At 39.9% G+C, this 23,034-nt stretch overlaps 1 long non-coding RNA gene across 2 annotated transcripts; it reads right to left on the minus strand.

Annotated features, from left to right (window-relative positions):
• Positions 1–177: 177 nt before the first annotated feature.
• LOC108244373 lies at positions 178–8,657 on the minus strand. 2 transcript variants are annotated; one of them, XR_001808924.3, is made up of 9 exons: positions 8,224–8,657; positions 7,631–7,689; positions 7,257–7,545; positions 6,168–6,259; positions 5,761–5,827; positions 5,072–5,193; positions 2,162–2,284; positions 754–1,294; positions 178–511 (listed from the first exon to the last, which is right to left on the minus strand). It is a non-coding gene; the product is annotated as an uncharacterized LOC108244373 (long non-coding RNA). The 2 variants fall into 2 exon arrangements; XR_001808923.3 differs by having other exon boundaries at positions 510–1,294.
• Between the last annotated feature and the right edge of the window lie 14,377 nt (positions 8,658–23,034).

A 23,034-nucleotide genomic window follows, 5' to 3' on the forward strand; every position in this document is an offset into this window, starting at 1 on the left:
TTTTTGCAGTATGGGGCTCAAAAATAATTTGTTTTTACTTCCTAAAGTTACACTCCCCATGTTGTGATGCTTATAGGTTTAATTAATTAGTTGTGTAACACTGTTGTTTTCTCATGTTTTGTGATTATTGCCTTTAGCAGATAATGTTGTGGTTTGATCACACGACTCTCCAGGATCAGCATCATATCTGGTGTTTGCTGCAAAAGGCAACAGGAAAAACAGACTTCAGCACTCAGCCTGCATATCATTCATCTAAACATTTTAGTGTCCAACTACCAAAGGACTTTATTTCTTTTTCCACTTAAATTTCACCCTTATCCTCCTCACCTTTTCATTATCATCGGATGCTTGCTCAATTAAAGACAATCGTCTGCAGTAGGTTTATTTTGTCCATGTCAAACAAAAACTAAAGTCACATTTATGGTTTAAATATCTTTATTGAAGTGTATCTCGTGCACAGCTAACATCTGTTGGTTTGACCGTGGCGTTCCTCTTTTTGTCGCTCGGTGGGCTGAAACGCACAAAAAGATGTTTAGTAGCAACAAGATAACAGAGTGCCAGATTTACTCCGAACCACATGAGGGATCACATGAGACAGCTGTGAGTTCATTTTCAAACAGAGGATTACATCCAGACACTTCTAAAATTAGTCCCTATGAGGTCTGCTGGCTAATTTTAATAATTTCATTCAAAGGTCACGTTATTCCATTCTGCAGCATTGTTCAGTATGAACTGTCGACCAGCCCCGCTAACCTGATCCTGGGTGTGCATGCAGAAGTTGTAAACCTGCGGTCGGATCACAACAACCTCCTCCTTGGGCTCATCTGACTCCTGCTGGAGCTCCCTGGACTTCAGCATGTTGTTTGCCAGATCCTCCTGCAGAATCTGGACAGGCTTGCTTTGCTTCTTGGTGGATCTTTTCTTCATGCTCATGGATTTAATCAAAGAGGTCAAAAATCTCTGTGGGTGTCTTCGGAAACGCCAGGGTCTTCAACAATAAGACCTGGAACTTTCTCTTTGAAGAGCAGCTCAACAGGTGAGCCTAGGTCAACATCCTCCATCTTGGTGTTTGTCCTCTCCCGCTGCAGCGTCTCAGTGACTTCCAGATCTCTTCGCTCCGCTCCGCAGCACTGTCGGCGTGCTTCTTTTGTACGTCTGGGGTCGTGGCCTCTGTCGATGTTTCTCTCAGCAGACAGGATGTCTCCTGCTTCCTCCAGGTGTTTTCTCAGTTCCTCCATCTCACAGCTGCTTCATTATTTCACCCCTGCAAGCGTTGTCAGCCATCTTTGAAAGCCTGGAGCAACAAAAGGAATAATTATTTGCTGTTAATGTCTTTTATTTCCCCATTAAGGTAATGGTTTTTCAACTTTTCTCTGATCAGGACCACTTCAGATATTATTAAACTTCACTATCGTAATGATAGACAACAGAAAACAGAAATACAAGCTCCACAACAAGACCGACGCAGACGAAAAAACGACCGAACCATAAACCCAGTTGAAGGGTTTAAGATGTGATGATTCAAGCGTTCACTGCTGAGAACATCTTGAATCCAATTTCTTTGCACCTTTTGTTGCTCGCAGGTCCTGTAGAAACTCCACTGGGGTTGGTTAAGTAACCACTGGCAAGCTCCAGTTTCCACAAGGGTTCTTGAAATGTTCTCCGCGGTTCTGTTTCAAGTAGTTTCCTTGAAGGAAATAACCTTATTTGCCTGAACTCCTCATTGTTTTGTCTATCTCTGCTGTTTAGCTTATGATCGTTACTTAGCTTGTAATTGAACTTGTAAAAAGTTAAAACCAAAGCTTCTTCTGAGTACCACTAGAAGAACCACCAGTGGTACTTGTACTAGTCTGAGAAAAGGAACTTCTTGCTCTGCTTTTCCAGTTTGATCACCTTGTTTTTAGGACCTGCTTCTCTTTTTTTTTTTTTTTAACTTTAAACCAGATTATCTCTGGATGGTTCATGTCCTCCGTCCGTCTTAGAGAGCACGTTAGCACTAATCTCTGCCTCTCTGTGATGTTCTACGAATGTGACCTCCAGCTGGGTCTCAGTTTTGATGAGAAGCTCACAGCGCTCTTCAGTACCAGACTGTCCTGAACTACTTCGGTCTGAAAGCTCAACGAGTGAACACTTGTACATAAAAATAAAAATAAAAACTTACTGCTTGGAGCTGTAGAGACAGGTCCTGATCTGCAGCTCGTTGTCTGCTCTGATTTATTGAGAACATCCTCAGCACGTTCTTGATGCAGTGAACCTCCGGTGGTTCCACAGAACCAGAGTTTCTCTGGAAATAATGACAGAAACAGAAATAGATTAAAGATAATCTTTCTTTTTTTTTTAATCTACTCATTTATTTGTTTTCAGATTTAGGTTTTGACACGGAAACTAACAACCTGCTTGGAACAATCTCTGAAGCGTCCTCTTGGTTCTCAGCGTTTCAGATTTGCCAGCAGGAGTTCAGAGCCCGTCAGTTTGATCAAATATTGGAGAAAAAAATGCCTGAGACTAAAAGGGAACTGAGCCTTCAGCTAAATTTGGAGGGATTAAAAAAAGATAATCAAAGACCGAGCAGACCTTGAAGGAACGCATATCCCCCGCTGCCTTTCAGTTTTAGACTGAGGTCATCTTATGATAAGAAATGACTGCTTTGTCTTTTAGGTCAAAGTCACGTTTTGCCCCATGTTGTATCACGAGATCTCATGGGATGTGTTAGCCCACAGAGTATATGTTGATGATGAGTCTCAGCTACCACCACTTTAAATTTTAGCCCAGTATCTGTAAAATGGCGCGAGTTACAACCATTTTTGCGTTTGCCATGCTCAGTTAGCTGCGGTGGCCTTCTCGAATGGGGTTAAAAGGGTCCAACCAATGATTCCTTTCTGACAGGTTTATTTAATATCTGTCAAGTAGTTCACGAGATATTTTCTAACAGAGACAAAAGCACACTCGGACACGTACCGAATACATGTTCCTCCTGTTTATATTTGTAGTAACATCCCATATCATGGTAAACTAACATTCAGTTTCAAACGTTCAGCTAAAGTAGGTCACAAACATTTCCCCGGGACTTCCCCACTCACTGGCTTCTTGTTGGCCCTCGATTTTTCTGACGGCAGCGGCCTTGTCCGTTCTATTTAATCAGACATGAAATCAAACACCTGACGCTGCTTTAGACGTGTGACAGCGAGGCCAGACCGAGTCAGTCTGGGTAGGACGGCGTTTCACAGCTTGAAATAGGAGCCCAGAGACCGGTCCAGAGCTCTCCTCTGGTGCTCGGAGGGTTTGAGGGGGAGCGCACACATGCTGGGGGAGAGGTGACTGAATGACTGTCGTGGTGGTGGAGGGGGGTAGCGATTGCATTTTTGACGTGTCTCTGCGCCGGGCGCCCCTCGAAGGTGAGCGTTTGTGGTTATTTAGGACCCAAAGTCCCTCAGTCAGACGACCGGCTTTAATCCTCCACATATCCCATCAATGCGCTCGCTTAGAAGTGCAGGCGCTGGGGACAAAAGGGTCCAGGGGCCCATCGGGCATCCAGGGAGGGGACCAGGGGCTGTATTTTTAGGGAGGGTCCTGAGCAGCTGCCACTTGACACATGTCACCACCTGGCTCTGAGGACACCAACCACATTGTTTAAATTAGAAAGAGCTGAGGGAGAGAATGACCAGAGACCTGCGACTGTGTGTGGGGCGGGGCGGGGGGACCCGAATCCTTATTAACAGCAGGGCCACACACATGCCTGCTGACCGTACAAGGGCAAGCACACGCCTCACACACGCCGATAACATTGCCCTTGCGTGCCGCTCATACCTACAGGCGGTGAAGGCGAAGGTGTCGTGTATCAGAGGCTGGAGGCTCGTGGCCGAGCGTGTTCCTAATAAACCTGTTCAGACGAGCAACTGCTGCAGGACGTCTTCCTGGGAGCTACAGCTCAAGGACTTTCCTCTCCCCAAGAGCAGCACGGTGACATGAAAAAGGGACTTTAAATACAGAGAATCACCTGCTTAATTTTTTATTTCTTTGACCTTGGGTTTCTTATCTGCAGTAACTCCATCCTTATAATCTCACTGCTCTGCAGCAGAGTCAGGACTTTGGTCCTGCAGGTCCTCAATGTTTCATTTACTGTTTATTTATGTAGGGACAAGAGTTAAGTATTATTAGTGTACACTGTAACATTTATAGCCTAGGATTATGTGCAATGCACGTCCTCAGATGGGCCTTTAGCAAAATAAAAAAATGTGATTCAGAAGAACTGATTTAATCGAGATCTGCATGAAGACCAGAGGGATCATTATGAATCAAACTCAATTTTCAACTAAATTAAATGCAGTCATAATTGCAGATTTAATCACATAAAACTGCTCAGTATTTAGAACTGGCAAAATTAGAATTTGGTTAAATTTTCTTTACTTTGGATCAAATCAAGATAAACATTCAATATGATCCATTAGTTGTTTTTATTTTAATCTTTTAGGCTTATTTTTTTACATTTAGCGTTATATACATACAATTATACTGATTTAATGAATCATATTTCATGTGGACAACTCTAAACTGTCCCTAAGTGTGAGTGAGAGTTTGTCTCCATGTGTCCCTGTGATGGACGGCAGACCTGTCCAGCGTGTCCCCTGCCTCTCTCACAGTTACTGCTGAGTAAGTAAAGAAAATGGATGAATGGGTTTGACTTGATTTCAGTCTTTTTACTTTTTCTCTAAAACACCATGAGAGGACTTTTGTTAGGAGTTGGCTCTTTAAGGTTTAAAATGATCTCGACAACTGATCTCAAAGAAAATGAAGAACTCCTTTAGCAAACAGAAACAAAGTCGTCATGTCAAACTTTCCTCTTGATGATTCTGGGTCACTCACGTGGAAAATCCTTGATGTGAAGGAGAAAGGAGCCAGCACAGACTTAAAGTGATGTTCATGTGATCATTGCCCTAAACATCACTGCAAGTCTTAACTGTCTCCATCCCATTGCTCCAAAACCCAAAACCCACGGTCTCCTACAAAATCCAACATAGTGACAGTCTGAATCCGTCGTCACAGTCAGAAACAGAACCACAGTTGAGCTCACCTGGGGAAGCTGGACTATGGTCCAAAAAGAAGGACTTTTACTGGTCCACAGTCCTGTCTCACAGGACATTCGATGTCCTCTCTGTTGTCTTCCTCCTGATGTTGACGCATGAAACTGTGGAGCTGCAGCAAAAACAGAAACAGCATGGAAGTCATGAAAATGTGCTACAGCGATCCAACCTGCTGATTCATCACAGTCAGTCACAAGCAGCAAATCTTACAAAAAAGCACTTGTTTGATCTCTGTTTAAAAACAAGTCATATTCATTTTTCAGATAAACAGAGGTAGAAAAATTCCTTTCGAATTTCTCAAACCCAGCAATGAACTTTACGAAGCGTTCGGGTGACGTGGAGGGATCTGAACACGTGATCGTACTAAAGCCGCACAGAAATACACACACAGAGCATGGATATTAACGATGCTCTGTGTGTGTATTATGATGAAAGATTGAGAGGAAACGTGATATTCTGAGCACCTTTTATGCCTCAAATAATACCAGAACCCACCGACAGAACAGCGTGGATTCTCTCTCGACTCAAACTGATGCAGTATTACACTTCAACTTATCAAAGCGCATTATGGGTCACACTGTTTGACAAAAAGCATATTTCTCCGTGAAGTCATGTCATAACTTTGCAAACCTGCCTAATGTGCTGTGTCTCACTCAGAGAAAAGACAAAACGCTCTTACGTCATGCGGTCACACGCTGAGAGCAGGCGATCCAGAACACTGGCAGCATGTCTGAAACGTCTAGGTTCTGATGGAAAAAACAGGCACAGCAGTCACATTTACCAACCAAACATTTAGGATTTCCTCTGCAACATGATTCAACAGATGTGGTGGTTTTTCCTCACCGTGCTGCTGGGATATTTCTCTGGATTCTTTCTCTAAACACATATTAAAAGTGAAATCTAATAAGAAATTTACTGATTAGTGAAAAATAAATATCAGCTGAGATCAGTTTGTCAGTAGGCCTAAAATAGTTCCTAAACTGCTGCTGAAAGAGGAATAATTGGAAACTAAAGGCAAATCAATCAAAACAAAACATGTTAATGCGTAAATATGTCAAAAACACAATTTAGGTTTCATTTACTCACAAATTAGAGTTATTGTTCCCGATGCTGTGGCGTCAACCAACGCCGCCGTCGCTGTTTGCTTCAGTAATTTAATCTCCCAAACTTCGACTGACCTGCAAGGAAACAAAAAGTTAAGACGGTGAGTCGTATTAAAAGTTTATTTAACTTTGAGAGGTTTTAATTCGTCCTTGTTGGCAGGATCTGGCTGCAAAAAAAAAGACAACGTGAACATGTGAGGGTCGGATCATAAAAAGCATCAGGCTTTCAAAAAACAACAAGAAGAATAAAAAAACTGCATGGGAAAACTGGAAGCTGGGTGATAAAGTTGTGTAAAAAGAAACTAAAAAAATCTGTTTAGAACATGAGGGGGTGTGAACGCAGAAAATAACAAAGAGAGCGAAAAAAGAGCCAGGAGCAATATTAAAAATACAAAAAGCAAAGTCAATAAAAAATACAATTCTTCATTTACAATAAAGCTTTTTAAGTGCTGATGAAAATGAGGAAGAAAGTGTCTTAAAACAACAAACTGTACAGACATGAATGTGCAACAGAACAGGTGATGTCTGGGCCCGAAACAAAGGAAATAATCTTAGGGATTCTTGATATAAAACAAATGACCAAAAAACTTAAAAAACATGATATTAGAAAATAAAAGTTTGCACATCAGCCTTGAATCTTATGGCAGCTGTTTCCCAAAGGAGCTGCTGCACAAACAACAAATAATTTTTTTTTGTGTTGCTAATTTTGTAGTTCAGGATTCTCTGATGGTGTAAAAATAAAAAAGGTGGAAAAACAATAAAAGTGACAGAACTGGTTCACTGCATGTCTCAAAATCTAAAAAGAAAATATCAGGAGTAAATTTCAGTCAAAGCCCAAACCTTTGTGGATTTTCTTTTTCTATTTAAGATGTGAATCTGATTTAAAAAACTGAGTTCTTTTTATGTTTGAATGGAAACAAAACAAATATTTTAGTAATTATAAATCAAAGCTTAAACAAGTTCTCCTGTTCTGCTTCAGGTGCAACAGTTCATTTACACGCTGTAAAATCCTTTTCACTCACTATAAGTGGATGTGAGGCGTCCACCGAAGGAGGTTTTTCTTTAAACTCACCGTCACACAGAAGAGTCCAGAGTGGCTCTGAGGAGACGGGAGGACATCATCAGACTGTGATACGTGACCCAAAACCATCCTGCAGGTTGACATGACTCCAGCTCACAGCTGATCTTTGTCATTTAATCCGGCCTCTGAAGGAAACATGGGCACATTGGGGGGAAGTATTACCACCTCTCCATGTGGAGACACTCCCATAAATCATCCGGCCGCCGTCAGGAGGCTCAGATGCTTCCATGAGGAGTGTCAGACTCGTCTGCTGGATGTCAGAGTCCTCCGCTGACTTGCTCTGAAGAGACGGAGCACAGAAAAGAACAGATCAAACTCAGCTCTGATGGACTACAAACAAAGTACAAGTTCGGACGAACACTCACCCTTTCATCTTTGGTGACAACTTTACATTTTTCTCTCCCTTGTGCTTCTTGATCTCAGTCTGAATGGAAAACATTGTTTAAAATAAAGATGCAGTCTTGATTCTCACATATCAACACAGCAGAGTGAGCAAAATCCCGCCTAATCCAAAATAGTGTCAAACATTTGAAGTAAGATAACAAATTTAACAGTTAATGGAAACATTTAGGTAAATATATTAAATATATACAGAATGAAATTGCACTAAATAAAACAAGAGAAGTAAATTCAACAGTGAAGTTGTGTTGCATTTGTTTACAAACTACAGAGTATAGTGTTATACAACTAATTATTGTAAAGAAATATTAATGCTATATTTAAATTTTATAATTATATTGTCTAATTTTGGAGTCGTTTGTTACATTTACTCATGTTATTTCACTTCTTTTTAACAGTTCTGTGTTAATTTCAGTTTTTAAAACATTGAACCATAATTTCATTCTCACTAAAAGCTTTTAGATCATTAGCAGTTAATACAAATTTAAGATCGCATCCAAAACTGTAATAATTTCAGATAATATTGTAAACATGAAGTCCCGCTCCGTTTCCGGCCTACCGTGGAAAAGGAGCGCGCGCCGCCGGCAGCTCCAGCTCAGCTGTGCGTAAAAGCGCAGCTTCTCCAAACTCCTTCAGGTCAAAACGCGACATGGCGCCAGCTTCTGTCCGACCCAGGAGACTGGAGGCACCGACGGGTTGACGCGTTGTTTTGGTAAGAAAACGGATCATGTAGGTGGTTTAATCTCTGGGGTGGGTTTTGGTACTTTGGATGAAAAATAAAAAATAAAAAAGTGGCGATGAGACAGAAGCTGTCTGGTCTTGAAGCGCGCGGGCCCACCACCTCCACATTAGAAGTACAGCACAAAAAAACATCAGCTAAAGTTAAGCTCTGTGACAGCTGAGGCTGGAACAAAAGGTCTTTGAAGCTCAGCCACACGGTGCGTAAAAACCAGCCAAACCGAGCTGCCCGCTGCCCGCAGGACGGACACGAACCAAATGACACCTCGCTGAGATGTGGCCTGCTTTATAGCCAGATCCTCAAGGTCACGATCAGTGGACATTTGTCCCTCATTAGCATATGCCACCTCCTCCGCAGCTCATTGGTGCGCAGCGCCTGTCTCAATTGACACAAAAGGAAAGCTACGTTTTTGTCATAGCGCTAAACTCCAGCCGGCTATTTTTGTATCCCAGTTATTTTATGCACTGTACACACTCTGAGGGGACAGAGCTGCGTGAGGAGCATCTCAGTGGGACTTTTGGCATCATTGCCTTTCGATTTGTGTCCTCTCCGAGACACATCAGCTGGGTTTAAAACAGATGTACCACTGGAAGTTCCACCCAGTGTCTTAAGGCTCAGCTAAAACCATTTGGTACTTCCATCTATACCCAGAACCTCCTGGGCCAACATGGTCTGGGTGTGAGTTTGATGGCCTTAGGGTGAGAGTCCAGTTTGTGTTGTTAAATGCTGCCGGGGATGTTTGTCTTTGTGTGTGGCCACGGAGGATGCAACCTTAGAGGAGATTATTTCAGGAGCTGTGTGGCATTAAACATGTTACTATAAATATACCACATTTTATTAATAGAGAGAAGCATGGCGCTGCCTCACAATGAAGTGGATTTAATGCTAAGAACCTGCTGCGGCAGCTCCAAGAATATGAAATATTTGGACGTTATTGTTTTTTTTATTGATTATTATTACCATCCCCATCTAAAGGCGATGGTTGACTGTAGTTTCAAGATGATTCAAGATGGCTGCCACAGCCAGCTGACCTTAAAAACACAAATATGGTTCTACCCAGTCAGTTTGACAGATAATGAGCTAAAACTGGTAATCAGCACATATTCTGAGTGCGATAACAAATGCAGTAGGATCTTTGTTTAAAGTTTTGCCACTAACTATTTGGAGTCAGCTCTGCGTCTGTTTAAAAATCTTTACAAATATCTAACGAACCACTGGATTTTATTGAAACTTCAAGCAAATAACCATAGAGTGTGCATCCACAACGGGTAAACTTTTGGAGTTAAATTGATTCAACACAGCCGAGTGACCACAGAAAACACAACAATGACTGTAATTCAGTCAATTTTACAGCTATCGTGCTAAAATTTGACATGGTCGTAGCTGAAAGTCTATGACAACACATACTCTAAGTCAGTGGTTCTTAAAGTTGGGGTCAGGACCACATTGTGGATCACAAACTGTCACATATGGGGTCCTGAGAAGTTCTACATAAATCAAGTTAACTTTAAAAATGATTGCAAGTCGTATATTTAGCCCTAACTGTAATAAAAAACTAAAAACTGGTTACTATTAGATAAAACAAACATGACACAATCATTGATGTGGCTCTTTGTTAAATGGTTCACTGTAGAGGTCATGTTTTCAGTGGTGTTGATTGGTTTCTCCATCTGTTCATGAAGAAGATTACTTAAAAACCAATGAACAGATTTTGATCAAATTTTCAGGAAATTTGTTAAATTTTGGTGGTGATCCGGCTCACTATCTGGATTTACCCATTGAAGTGCATTTTTTGGCCTTTGTGGAGGTTTGCGCTCTCTGAGTGCTTCCGGTTAATATTGTTTGTATACTTCAACCAGTAATAGTCTTCGTGACTTTTATTTTGTTGGTCAACAGCTGAAAAGTTTAAAAACCTCTGCTCTAAGTGCAGAAGTTATTTGTTTAAAACCTAACCAATAATTTTCAGAGTCAACCCTGTTTGTTTGCAAAAAAAAAATCATGAACGACTGGACAGGTTTTAATGAAACTTTCAGGAAATAATCATTGGATCAACAACTGATTAACATTTGGAGACATCACAGCTAATTAATTATAACCTACACAAATTGACTATAACTCAGTTTCACACATATTGAGCCAAAACGTCTTGTGGTAGTAGCCGAAAGTCCTTTACAACACATGCTACTGATATCGCATGAGATTGTTCATAACTTCATATTCAGGCTTTGACAAAAATGGCCACAACTCCGTCAATTCTCAAGCTCAGGTAGTGTTCGTCCAAAACACTGGTATACAGTCGAAGGCAGTGGGTGATATACATTTCTTTAGAACTTTATTTAAGTTTTGTTTTGTTTTGTTTACAATGTTTCTACAAGGATGAAGACAGACACATCTCAGGCTTCACAGTGACATTCTACTGAGAGCACAGCTTGTTATGCTGTCACCTGTAGTGCTGTCATTTTGTGTATCGAATTGTTGTTGATGTGTGTGTGTGTGTGTGTGTGAGACAAGCGTGGTGCCTCTCACACCAGCTCTGCTCCACCAGCTCTGACCTTCAGAGCGAGGGGAGAGGTTGGATCCTGGTATGGCAGCACGGAGGGGGGAGGGAAGAGGACCAGAGTTTCTCAGAATAGACAAAGCCAGAGTCCAGCATTCCTGATCTGGAGATTGACCGTTAACTGTTGGCTGTGATAGGCCTACTTTTAAAAACGCCCACCCAAATAAGAGCTTTCTGAATTTAAAGGCCTTGAAGAAGTACATATCGCTCAGAGTTTTAAACTGAGATCGTCTTACGATGAGAAATGACAGCGTTTAGCTGTTCTGGTTAAACCTTGGAACTATTATGAGCAATATCCTGCCATCTTGTGAGACATATTAATGCTCAGAGTACCTGTTGTGAATGACTCTCAGCTGCTACCACACCAAATTTTAGCTCAGAAGATGTAAAACTGGCTGGGGTTTAGCCATTTTTGTGTTTGCTACGGTTGCCATCTTGAATGTGGTTGTCTCCTATAGTTATGAAGTTAAACATGTGGTTGGTGATTAGGTTTTGCAAGTTTTATAAAAATTTGTCTCGTGGGTCATGAGATATTTTGCTGATGCAACTAACACACATACGGGTAAAAACATCATCATCCTTTTTTCTTTCAGCGGTGTTAAATCCAGTAAGCCAGAGAGAGTTTGTTTTTTGCCCAAACAGAGAAACCAAACCAACGGAAGGATGTCGTCACTTTCAGGGCAAAACATCCTTGTTGGCGCTGTTATCTGTTGCCGTGGCAGGAGCAGAGGTGTTGCCGTGATGGCTGAAACTTTCTCGGGCTTCAGTTTAGATAGAAAGGGCCAGAGCTATTCTGGGATAAGGGTCTCTTCAGAAAGGCAGAGGCTGGTTTCTGTACGCCGTCACTTGGTTTGAAAAGCTGGCACGCTGATAACACACGAGGAGGAGATGAGTCCCAAAGTCCCCTTAGAGTTACCGGCTTTAAATAAGTTCACAAACTCGTAAACACACACACACAAACTTGTAGCGAAGAGCATGCAAAGTTAGCGTCGTGCCCCCTGCACATCTCTCTGCACCGCGGCGCCTCAGCCTGCTGCAACAGCTGACCTCTCAGGGCTCCGGCTCTCCTTACGTCCCCAGTGTTCCTCAAAATCATTTAAAGCTCCCTGCGGCCTGGCCTGTTGCTGTTTGCGCTTTAATTCTTGGATAATTGTCAGCCTTGATTTGGCTCCACAAATTAAAATTAAAGAAGAATTTTCAAAAAAAGAAGCTGAACCGACGTGACGTTGTAGACCTCACAACATCCGAGCAGGACCTGTGTTTCAGGGATGATGGTTGGCCCTTTGGGCATCAGGACTTGATCCTTGGATGTTGCTCACAGTTGTTGTAGATATTTGTAGAACCCAAAATCAAAATGGTTGGGATGTTTTGTAAAAATGTATATACAATCAAAATTCAATTATTTACAAATCTCACAAATCCATATTTTATTCACAATGAAACAGTAAACATTAAATCTTTAGACTAAGTAACTGTACCCTTTTTAGGGGGGAAAAAATGTAATTTTAAATTTTGTTGCAGCAAAGCATCGAAAAGATGGAACAGGACCTCATTTCCCACTGAGAAGCATCCCATCATGTTTTACCACCAGTCTGTAAACATCCAGGAGCTGAGGAGAGCAGCTGCTAAGGTTTTAGAGGGAATGTTGTCCCATTCTTGTCTAATGGAGGATTCTAGCTGGTCAGCAGTCCTGGGTCTTTGCAGGATTTTTTCTCATGATGCCTCAAATGCTTTCACCTGGTGAGAGGTCTGGGCTGCAGGCAGCCATGCTGCTGTTATGAAAGCAGTATGCAGTTTAAAATTGTCCTGCTGAAATATGTACGGCCTTCCCTGAAAAGGTCCCTGATAGAGACTTAACCTGCATTTATGGATGGGACAGTGAACTGTGTTTATATTCAGAGATTTGTGGAAGTGTTCATGAGCCATTCAGTGATGTCCAGAACAGAATCAGACCTGTTTTTAATGCGGAGCTGCCTGAGGGCCTGAAGCTTTCAGCCTCGTCCTTTGAGCTCAGAGATTTCTACAGATTCTTGAAATCTTTTGATATTATGAACTGTAGATGAGGAGACATTCAAAGTCTTTGTTCTGAAATTGTTCTATTATTTTTAGACAGTGTTTCGCAGACAGGTGAACTCCTTCCCCATCTTTACTTTGAAACTCAGCCTCTCTAAAATGCTCTTTCCTCTTACTGACCTGTTGCTAATAAACCTAATTATTTGCAAAATCTCCTCCAGCTGTTTTTTATTCCCACCACTTAGTTTTAGAGCCTTTTGTTGCCCCTGTCCCAACTTCTCTGAGATGTGTTGCTGCCGTCAATTTCAAAATGACCTAATATTTAAAAATTAAATATAGTACAATTTATTAGTTTAAATGTTTGATATGTTTTTGTTCTTTTAAAAGTCAAGTTCCTTGTTTTTTCTTTACTAAAAAAAGAAAGCTTTAAGGTTTATGATTTTTTTGTGTGTGTTTTGACTGAAATTAACTTTGCATGGATTTGTTTTAATATAGAGAGTAAAATTCATGGATGAATTCTAACATTAAAACACATGAAAAAGGGCCACATACTGAAATGATTCAAAAAATAATATTTTACACATTCTAGCCAGTTGTCTATATATTATTGTTATAAAATAATAATATATAAAATGTTATTGCTAATTCTTTTATAGTCATATAAAATAAAATATATGAACTCAATTTTAGAGAAAACATAACTTTGTTTGCGTTCTTGACATTCTCCAACTTTATCCTGTTCTTTTTCTTTAATTTCTCTTTTTATTTCCTCTCTAAAACAACAGTTAAAGGTTGTTTTCATCACTGATTTCTGTTCGCGAGGGTCTCCGTTTTGTCCTGTAGCAGAAACCTAAACTTGGTCGGTGATTCGTTTTGGATCAAAGCATTCATCGCTGGTGGATATTTCTGTAATCGCTTCATGCCTGCCCACAATACCATGAAGCAACTGTGCGGGCTCAGGTCTTAGCCGCCGCTTCATCAGAGTGGAGCCAGGCAGACACGTGGCCCAAACGCACTCCAAAGCCCCAATTACTCCCCCCAACCCTACCGCCAACCCCCTGTCACTGACCCATGCAGGCAACAATAACACACAGCAGAGTTAATCAGTCTTTTAGAGGTTTGGGGGCTTCAGGCCTCTGATATTAGGCTCTGGCTCCAGACAATACCCCATCTCTCATTGTGCTAAGTTGTGGTCTGGGTCGGCGGACCCTGGCCTGCGTGGCCAGCCCCTCCCTCGGTATGCATGGCAGCCCTCAGCTGTCCGTCTATTTCAGGAGCATGGAGGCATACCTCGACCCAGCTGGGGCATCAGAAACAATGAAGATGGTGCCTTATCCAAACAGAGGCCCGCAGACAATCTGACTCACTCCAGGATCCTAGCAAACGCCCCGCTGCAGCCCCTCCGCCCCCCTCGTTCAATTACACTGAAGGAAAGAGTTAACAAGGAGGCCCAGGCTCTTAGACATATCACTCATGAGCTGCTCCCTTTAAACACATGAAGACAAGTCCAGGGCTACACGTGGAAATGAATGTGTCATGAACCCAGTGGAAACTAATGGAAGCTAAATGTTTTCTTTCAGTTTTTAGAAAAATGTGTGGATAAAATTACAAACTAGAAAATGTTTGAAGAAATTCTGAAGGGTGTCAATACTCACCGTGCAGAATACCAACATAACTTTGTAATATTTGAGGAAAAATGCCATCATTTTCATGCATAAACTGTAAAAGAGTAAAGAGACTAAGATCAAAAGAAATGTTAAGGCTGCTGCCAGTGGCTCATTAGGGTCTCCATGGTAACAACACACCTGTGTCTGTCACTCCCTGACTGACAAAATAATGAGAGGCAGAAAGAAACAGACTTAAAAGTAAGGCTTAAAAAGAAAACCTATAAGTCAGATCGAGAAAACTCTTAAAATTGTGAGCAACAGAAGACCCTGATGGTCAGGTGTGAGTTTTTTTGGTTCTGTAATGTTTTATGGAGGAGAAATGAGTAGTTAAAAAGAGAAGATTTTGTGCTAAAATATAATTGGCATCTGTTGAAGCTTGGGTGAGCTGTAACATCAATAACTGGGAGAAAGAAGACAGAATTCCCTGTTTTCATGCATAATTTAAATCTACCAAAACGAGTTGTTAGATGAAGAAGAGTTTGTTTGCAAAATATTTAAAACATTCAGATAATTATAAAGTTGACCACAGCAACTGTCCATTGAACATTTGTGGGAAAAATCTGTAAAAGTCATAAAACTACAACTGTGATTGTGTAAAATTTGTAAAGGTTATCAAAATGCCAGTTCAGATGTGCAGAGTTTAACTTTTGAGTGATGTTTCTGCTGTGAAATATGACAGAGCTACAGGGCTTCAAAGAGGGCTGAGTTTCCTCATGCATTTTTTCCAAAATCTCAGTGCTCTTCAGTATATATGTATATATTTTTATGGCAGTTTTTTGTGTGAATTTTGTCTATGTTGTATTGCTGCTCAAACTCAATGCACACTATTCCCAATTTAGCCTCTTGTTTGGATGAATAATTTACATGTCTTATTTCAAAGCGGCATGACGAGATACAGGACAAATACAATTAACAGAACAGGAACTAAGCTAACATCAGCAAAACAGTAGATAAAAACTAAAATTAGCAAAACTGTTGCTGAAGCTAAAATGAACAGAAGAACACAAAAACAAAGCAAGTCTGCTGAAGCAGATTTCAAAGAACAGTTTTTGAAGGTATTGAAGAGATCTTAATGTATTAATTATTAATTTTTTCTCTAAGGAAATGTCTGTAAAGTTAAATATTTTAAGTATAAAAGTTGCAAAAACCAAAAGTCATAGCACATGATTTCTAATCAAGCTGAGCGTTTTGATGTTTTAACTTTTTAAACAGTATGTGGGGGAAGTTTGAAGAAACTAAAAACAGGAAATCAACAGAATACTGACTCAGTTTTCACACAATATGGGTGCTTCAGTGTTTATTTACTGGCACCCTAAACTAATACACATTTACTAAACAAGGAGTATACAGGAATGCATTTTTAAAATTAAGCTAATGACATTTCTGATGATCGTTGTCATTTCTGACTCGTACATCATTCTATCTTCTCTAACACCATCTCAACCTGTCAGCTGTGTCGCTGTAAAATCCTCTCTGGACTTGGCTGAGATTTAATTTTCTCGCATAATGTCCGGCTGCATGATTTGACATTTTTTGCGTTGAGGTTCGAGAGAAGTCCCTGTTTCTAAATTGCGGCTGTGCCGGACTTTAAATAGACCTGGAGGGGAAACTTGTCTGGCTGCTTGGAAGAACTTTTAGTGAGTGACCTACAGGATCTGACTGTCAGGGCAGTCATAGCTTCACCTAATTTACTGTCAGCAGCGTTTGAGGGTCTGTTAAAGATGTCCAGGGGTGCAGGTGGCAGGTTAACTGCTGTTTAAACGGAGTTGCTGTCACAATGAGAGGCATGTCAGCGAGCCTCTGGGCTGCTCTTTCACAGTTTATACAGCCTCCGACATCTTCTGTGTTTCCTTGTCACACACACACACATGTACCCCAAGGTGCACACATGCACTCAAACACCATCAGCACCTCTGCAGCGTGTCTCCTGCTGGTCGGACTCATGCCACACACACTCGCGCACACACACAGGAGGTTATATTTTGATGGCTCAGGTCACTCACAGAAAGTGTCCTCTGATGTTGGATTCCAGTCGGTTTAGACGCGCCGTTCAGAGTTTTACATTAAAAACATCTCCTGTATGAAACACAAAATAACCAGTTTCGTATAATCAAAATAATTTTGGATGAAAATGTCCAAAGTTCTTAAAAACAACAACAAAAGACAGTAAAACGAAGGAAAAAAAAATCAGAAAAATGAAACACACAAATGAATTAGTCAAAATATTTCTTTTTGAATCTAAATAAATGTCTATATTCAGAAAAGTTTATTTCTGCTTGTTTGTCAGTGATGTACTGTTTAAGGCTGCACAACATATCAAACATATGTTTTTTTTTTTCTTTCAATTATATTTGAAATCGTAACAGTACGTAAAACAACGTTACGTCAAAAACTGCCACTTTTGTTTTGCACATACTTGGTTAATTGCTTCTTTAAAACAAATTAACAAACAAATATACTCTGAAATGAGGAGGAAAAACATGAATACATAAAAAGGAGAAACGTTGGTCAGATGGTTTACATCAGTGTTTACAGATTTATTTTAGTTTGTTGTGAAACATAACTCAAGAAATTATAAGAGTTTGCTTCTTTAAAAATCTGCTTTATGAATTTGACATGAAGTAAATGAATTTATCAAACAGAAGACTGGAGTTGCTGAAAGTTGTAAAGTTTCCCCCCGACTTTAAAATAATTTTCTGTTTACGCCTTTAAGGCTCATCTGAAGCTAAATCCTAAAGAATATCAAACATTATTGTTTGTGCATGCTTTTTTTTAACTTGTTTTATAGTATTAGTAGTTTTTACATTACTCTTATGATTGCAGGAGTTAGTTTTTGTCTGTTTGGGTATTTTATATCACCTTATTCCTTTTTATGTGTTTTACCATCAACCCCCCAAGGACTACAAATGAAAACTGGTGAAACCTGACAGATTAGCAGGTAATCCCATGTTCATAATGTACCTTGTCTCTTTAAGTTAAACATTATTCTAACACTGCTTACTAGTTTTATTGCTGTTGGTAAACTGATCCAAGTCTGAGGAGAAAAAGATTGTCTTGACCAACATGGGTCCCTCTGCAGCCGCTTTTTGTAGCTTTGACCAAAACTAACATGAAGATTAATAATTATAATTAGAAACACAAGAAGAAAGGCTAGTTTTAGCAGGTTCCCGGTCTGAATTTATGCAACACGTGAATCAAATATCAGCGACATAATGATGCTAATAATACAAAGAGCACAAACCCACCGACTGACCGGTTTGCAGTAGGAGTTTGTTAACCCGTTACCTTCCTCTGAAATCCACCAGTTTCTACATTACAAGTCATTAAAATAATGTCTCGTATGAAGATATGACCAGTCATGTTTTGTCTTTGATTAAAAAAGTCTTAACAAACGTAAATTAAGGTTTCTGCCTTCATTAGAGGAACTTCAAGGAGTCACAAATAAATATCCAATAAGTGGCCTCATTTTTTTGTTCACTCTAAGAAGATGCTTTAATATTTCATACTTGTTTTACTAATTTCAGGCAAATATAGAATAAACTCACACAGGCCTGCATAGTTATGGTTCTGTCGGGATGGGTGGAGATTGTGGCGAAGACTCATTCTAGCTTCAGGAATAAAATAGTTTATTTAAAATAAAAAGAAACAAAAATAAAAAGCCGATGAGGCAACAAAACAAAACTAATTGCAAAACATAAAGTACAACTAAACCAGAGGCAAAACATGAGGAAAACAAGACAGCAGGAGAAACACAACAATGAACCAATGAGTACATGGAGGAAATGACCAGGTTTTAAAAGCAGAGGGTAATTAGGGGAAGTGGGCACAAGTACAAGCAGGTGGAGATGGCCCGGCAGGTAAATAAGTGATGACAGAGGACAAGTGAATAATGACATGAAACAAAGACACAAGGAACAAGACTGAACAAAACCCAGACTATACATAAAGGCAACTAAATAACAAAATAAAAGAAACAATAAACCCAAAAGAAAACTCAAAGAACAACCCAAACAAAACCCAAATCCTGACAGGTTTATAGTCAATAAACAAAGTATTTATTTGTCTTTTCTCATAAGTTTGATCTTTCTCTTTATTCTGACATATAAAATTACCAATAAATATCAACAGTTTGTTATAGTTCTTTAATTTCAGAATGTAACAAACTAAAGCTGTTTTTCTGTAGTGTTTATACCAAACCTAATGATTTGTGTTACAGGTTTTGAGACTTGGGAGAAAGAGCAGAAATGTCTCTTTTGATTGTAAAGGTTGCAGCCCCCTGGTCTAAATGATGGTTTGGACCTCGTTGGTTTCCAGTCTCCATTTCCTGCCCCTCCTGTTGGAGCTCTATATTTGATTTAGTTACTAATGGCCAAGGTGTTACAGCAAACAAGAAGGGTTGTTGATGAAATATCAGAAAGAGAGGAGTGAGGAAAATCATTGTGATACTCAACAATAATATTACAACCTTTTGTTTTTTTCTGATATTGTGCAGCCACGGTGATAGAATTTATCTAATATGTATTTTCTGCATAAAAAGAAGCTAAATCTGTCTGTTTGTTGAACACCAGCTTGGCCGTCAGTGTTAATAAAATAAAATAAACCATCCCAGCCTCATTTATGAATGACTTTAAACAACAACAGGACCAATGAACTTTACAGAACAACAGATAGGACACAACAGCAGTCAGAAGGCATACGAGAATAAATTAAATAAAACGGCATAAAAACAAAGTAAAACAGCTCCATTATAAAAACTAAATAAAACGTAAAATCAATTAAAGCAAAGTAAAAGGCCAGCATGGTGTCGAAGGCCCAGGAGAAGAGTTTATTTTTGAAAACAGACGTGGAACAGGCCTGTCTGGTGTCCAAAGGGAGGCTGAGGAGGCACAGCTCCCTCTGATCTGAGGCGGAGTTAGAGGGGTGTAGCAGCTCAGGGAGGTGGAGCGGGGCAGGACCACGGGAGGCTTGAAAGGCAAATAAACGAATCTACAACTTCTCGAAATAACTTAAAAGTGATATAATTTCAGGACACACAGCACACTGAACTGTCAAATAAAAAACAATTCAGAATGAAGCTGCAAGAGTCCTAAAAACAGATCGAAGAATTACAGCAAATAACTCCAGTTCTTCATTCACTCCACTGGTTACCAGCTTCTTATAAAATACATTATAAAGCACCTCTTCTCGTCCATAAATCACTGCACAGTTTAGCTCTAGAGTACTTAATGGACCAGACTTGTCAGATCAGCAAACAGGCTTATTAGTTGTTCCTAAACCAGAACCAAGCATGTTTCTGTGCCCCTCACATGTGGCTCAAACTGTCTGAGGAGCTTGGAGTCTGATCTGACCTTGTTTAAATCGAAATTAAAAAACATTCTTATTTTATATTGCTTTTAAGTAATCAGTTTTAGACTGTCAAGTTAAGTACTGTTTTTTTAAAAATAATTTTGTGTCTTTAATCATTGTTGGTGTGTGCGTGCTTAGGTAGTTTTTCCCTTTTTTTCTGTGAAGCCCTTTCAGTTGCCTCCTGGTATGAAATGTGCCATACACATAATGTTTCCCTTGCCTTTGCCCTGAACCAGAAGCACAGGAGAACATCTTTTCCAGGTAGATTTCTCACAGACTGACAGAAAGTCTTGAGCTCATGTTCTACAAACTCAAGGAACCAAAATTTAGACACGTTTAAACCACGCCACATTCGATTTTATACGTAATAAAATGTATCTTGTGCTAAAAAGAGCATTTTTTTTTAACCTGGAATAAATCGTGTTTCAGTCATGCTGCTTTGTTGCTCCATTAGGGGTTAAAAAAAAACTTTTTCTGTGGCTCCAGAAAGCTTGTTTTAAAAGAAATGCTCAGCAGCTCAAAGATTTTACTTTATTTTAAAACTTTAAAGGACAAATTGTTTCCAACTGGCTTGCCAGAGTTGAGGCAAACTCTAACGTAAAACCTTTGGGAGAGCTGAGCTCCGTGTTTCCACGAAGAAACACATTTAACCAGAGATGATTTAACCACTGGCAGATCGGTGAAAGGTGTTTGTAATGACTTCAGCAAACCCAGGCCAAAGGGAGCAAGTATTAATGAAGGGCATCAAAACATTTTCTGTTAGTTTTCACTCTTTTACTAGTTTTACTCCCTCTATTCAGTAGCTTCTTATGCTTTACTAAGAAATAATAAAAATATATTGAAATGATTTTTCTGCATTTTTTCAGCTGATTTTCTTAAAATCAAATGGGGATTATTGTTGCTTTGTGAGGCCTCAGCAGGGAGTCACATATTAAATGTTGAGCCTTTACAAAATATTTATCAAAGCTTTATCAACCAGGAGGATTTAATAAAACCATTTTTGACAGATTTAGACTAAATACCAAGTCTTCCTCATCCTGATGCCTTCATGTGTTTTTCTTTGGATGGTCTGGCACCTGAATATTTATCTGAAACTATCCGCCTTTAATCAGAATTTAGCTCTCTCAGATCTTCTGAACAGCTCCTTTTAGATGTTCCACGTTCTAGATTAGTCAGTGAGGGAGACTGTTCCTGTGGAACGATCTTCCTGATCAGGTCTGCCTCCTTTGATGAAGCTCTTTAAACTCTCCTTAAGACACATTTCTTTTCTTTTGCTTTGAGTTGCAATGAATGACTTTGGTTTTGAAGTAATTTTGTCTTTTTACTTGCTTTTATGCTCTTTGTTTTTACACCAGTTTTTCTGTTTTGATGGTTTGGTTTTTGACAGATGGTGGCTTTGTTGTAATCGCTTTATGGATTTATTGTGGAACAATTTAGTCAACTTTAATTGTTTTATATGGGCTCAAAAATTGAAGTTGGCAGTGGCACCACCGAGGGGGCTCGGTGAGGTGACAGCCCCCACTGTAATTGTTCTGGCAAAACTGTTTTATGTGCATAATTTGTCTGTTAACAAAATATCTCATAAACCATTGGACAGATTTTATTGAAATTCTCAGAAAGTAATCACTGGATGTACATCTACAACTGATTAACTTTCAGAGTCAACCAGATTCAAGATGGCCATCACAGCTAATCAAGCTTTTAAAACACAAAAATGGTTGTAACTCATTCAGTTTTACAGATAAAGAGCTCAAATTTGGTGTGGTAGTAGCTGATACTTTTACTCAAGAGAGCTACCAGGTCTTTGTTTAAAACTCTGGCATGCAAGGCAGCGGGAGATTTTTCGAGGAATGCTAGTTTGATTTATTAATATGAGTTTAAGAAAGAGGTGTACTATATTGTTTTAAATTAGTTTCACCAACTGTAAAATAAAACACTGCAGTATTTGTTAAATAGCATATACACGTATATGACACCAGTATAATAAAACTGATGAAATTCTGTTATGATTGGTGGGTACCACCCAACGATTATCAGTGAACTCCATCTGTCCTTTCCTTTGAAACCTTTCTGGAGGCACCAACATATATGCATATTGGAGGGTGTGTCATATTAGAATTTGTTGATCCTTCAACTATTTATCGGCTCCTTAATAATAAATAAACAACAGATGCTTTATTTATGAGAATCTAAATGTTAAGAAAGTTTTACAACCAGGTAAATAAACGAGGTCATCTCTACTCATTAAATGTACTAATCTAAGCCGGTTTAACCAAATGACAACACAGGTTTTCTTATCAGCCATTCAGATCTCCTTCTTTGACACAAGTAACCATCTATTATCCCACTTCATGCATTTAAGAAACTGTCAGGACAACACTCAGTTTTTCAGTCCGACCTAAGGTTTCCTCCACAGGCCTCTGAGAGATCGTGCCAGCATTTAACAGCTTTTCAGAAGTATGTGGGGGGGCCCCAGTAAGAAGCTGGAGCAGCAGCAGGTGAAGGGGGTCCTGAGGGAAAGCTCCGAGCTCCTGCTTCACTCACAGAGACGCAACAGTAGGATCAGCATGGCATTCAGAGAAGTGCTACTTTCCGGCAGGGGGCCAGACAGTCGGGCAGCTGGCACCGAGTAACCCGCCTCAATCGTCTCGTTTCTCTCAAACTGCATTTAGCGCACAATACAGCAGAGTGTTGTCATCTCCTAATCAACAGTGCCAGAATAGTGTGAACATTAGAGGACAGGGTCTCAGGAGGAGTCTTCTTATCTGTGATTGATGCCAAATAAGAGGTGAAAGAAAATCTGAATCTGCCAAGACAAGCTATAGGTTTTCCCACAGAGGCGGGGGGGTCTGAGAGGTCCTTGTGTTGGTGTTTGTCAGCTACAGCCGGATGGAAAATGTGAAGCCATTTAGTCCTGTTGGTCGAAGCTGTTGTCACTGTAGGAAATGCCTCCCTCTGCTGCCACAAAGCCTTAATCACAGGACTGAATCTCTCTTTAAGAGGATAAGATCTTATCCCTTAGAGATTTCACCATTTAAAAGGTAGTAT

This window comes from Kryptolebias marmoratus, linkage group LG4 (assembly GCF_001649575.2).
Source record: "Kryptolebias marmoratus isolate JLee-2015 linkage group LG4, ASM164957v2, whole genome shotgun sequence".
Classification (NCBI taxonomy): Eukaryota; Metazoa; Chordata; class Actinopteri; order Cyprinodontiformes; family Rivulidae; genus Kryptolebias; species Kryptolebias marmoratus.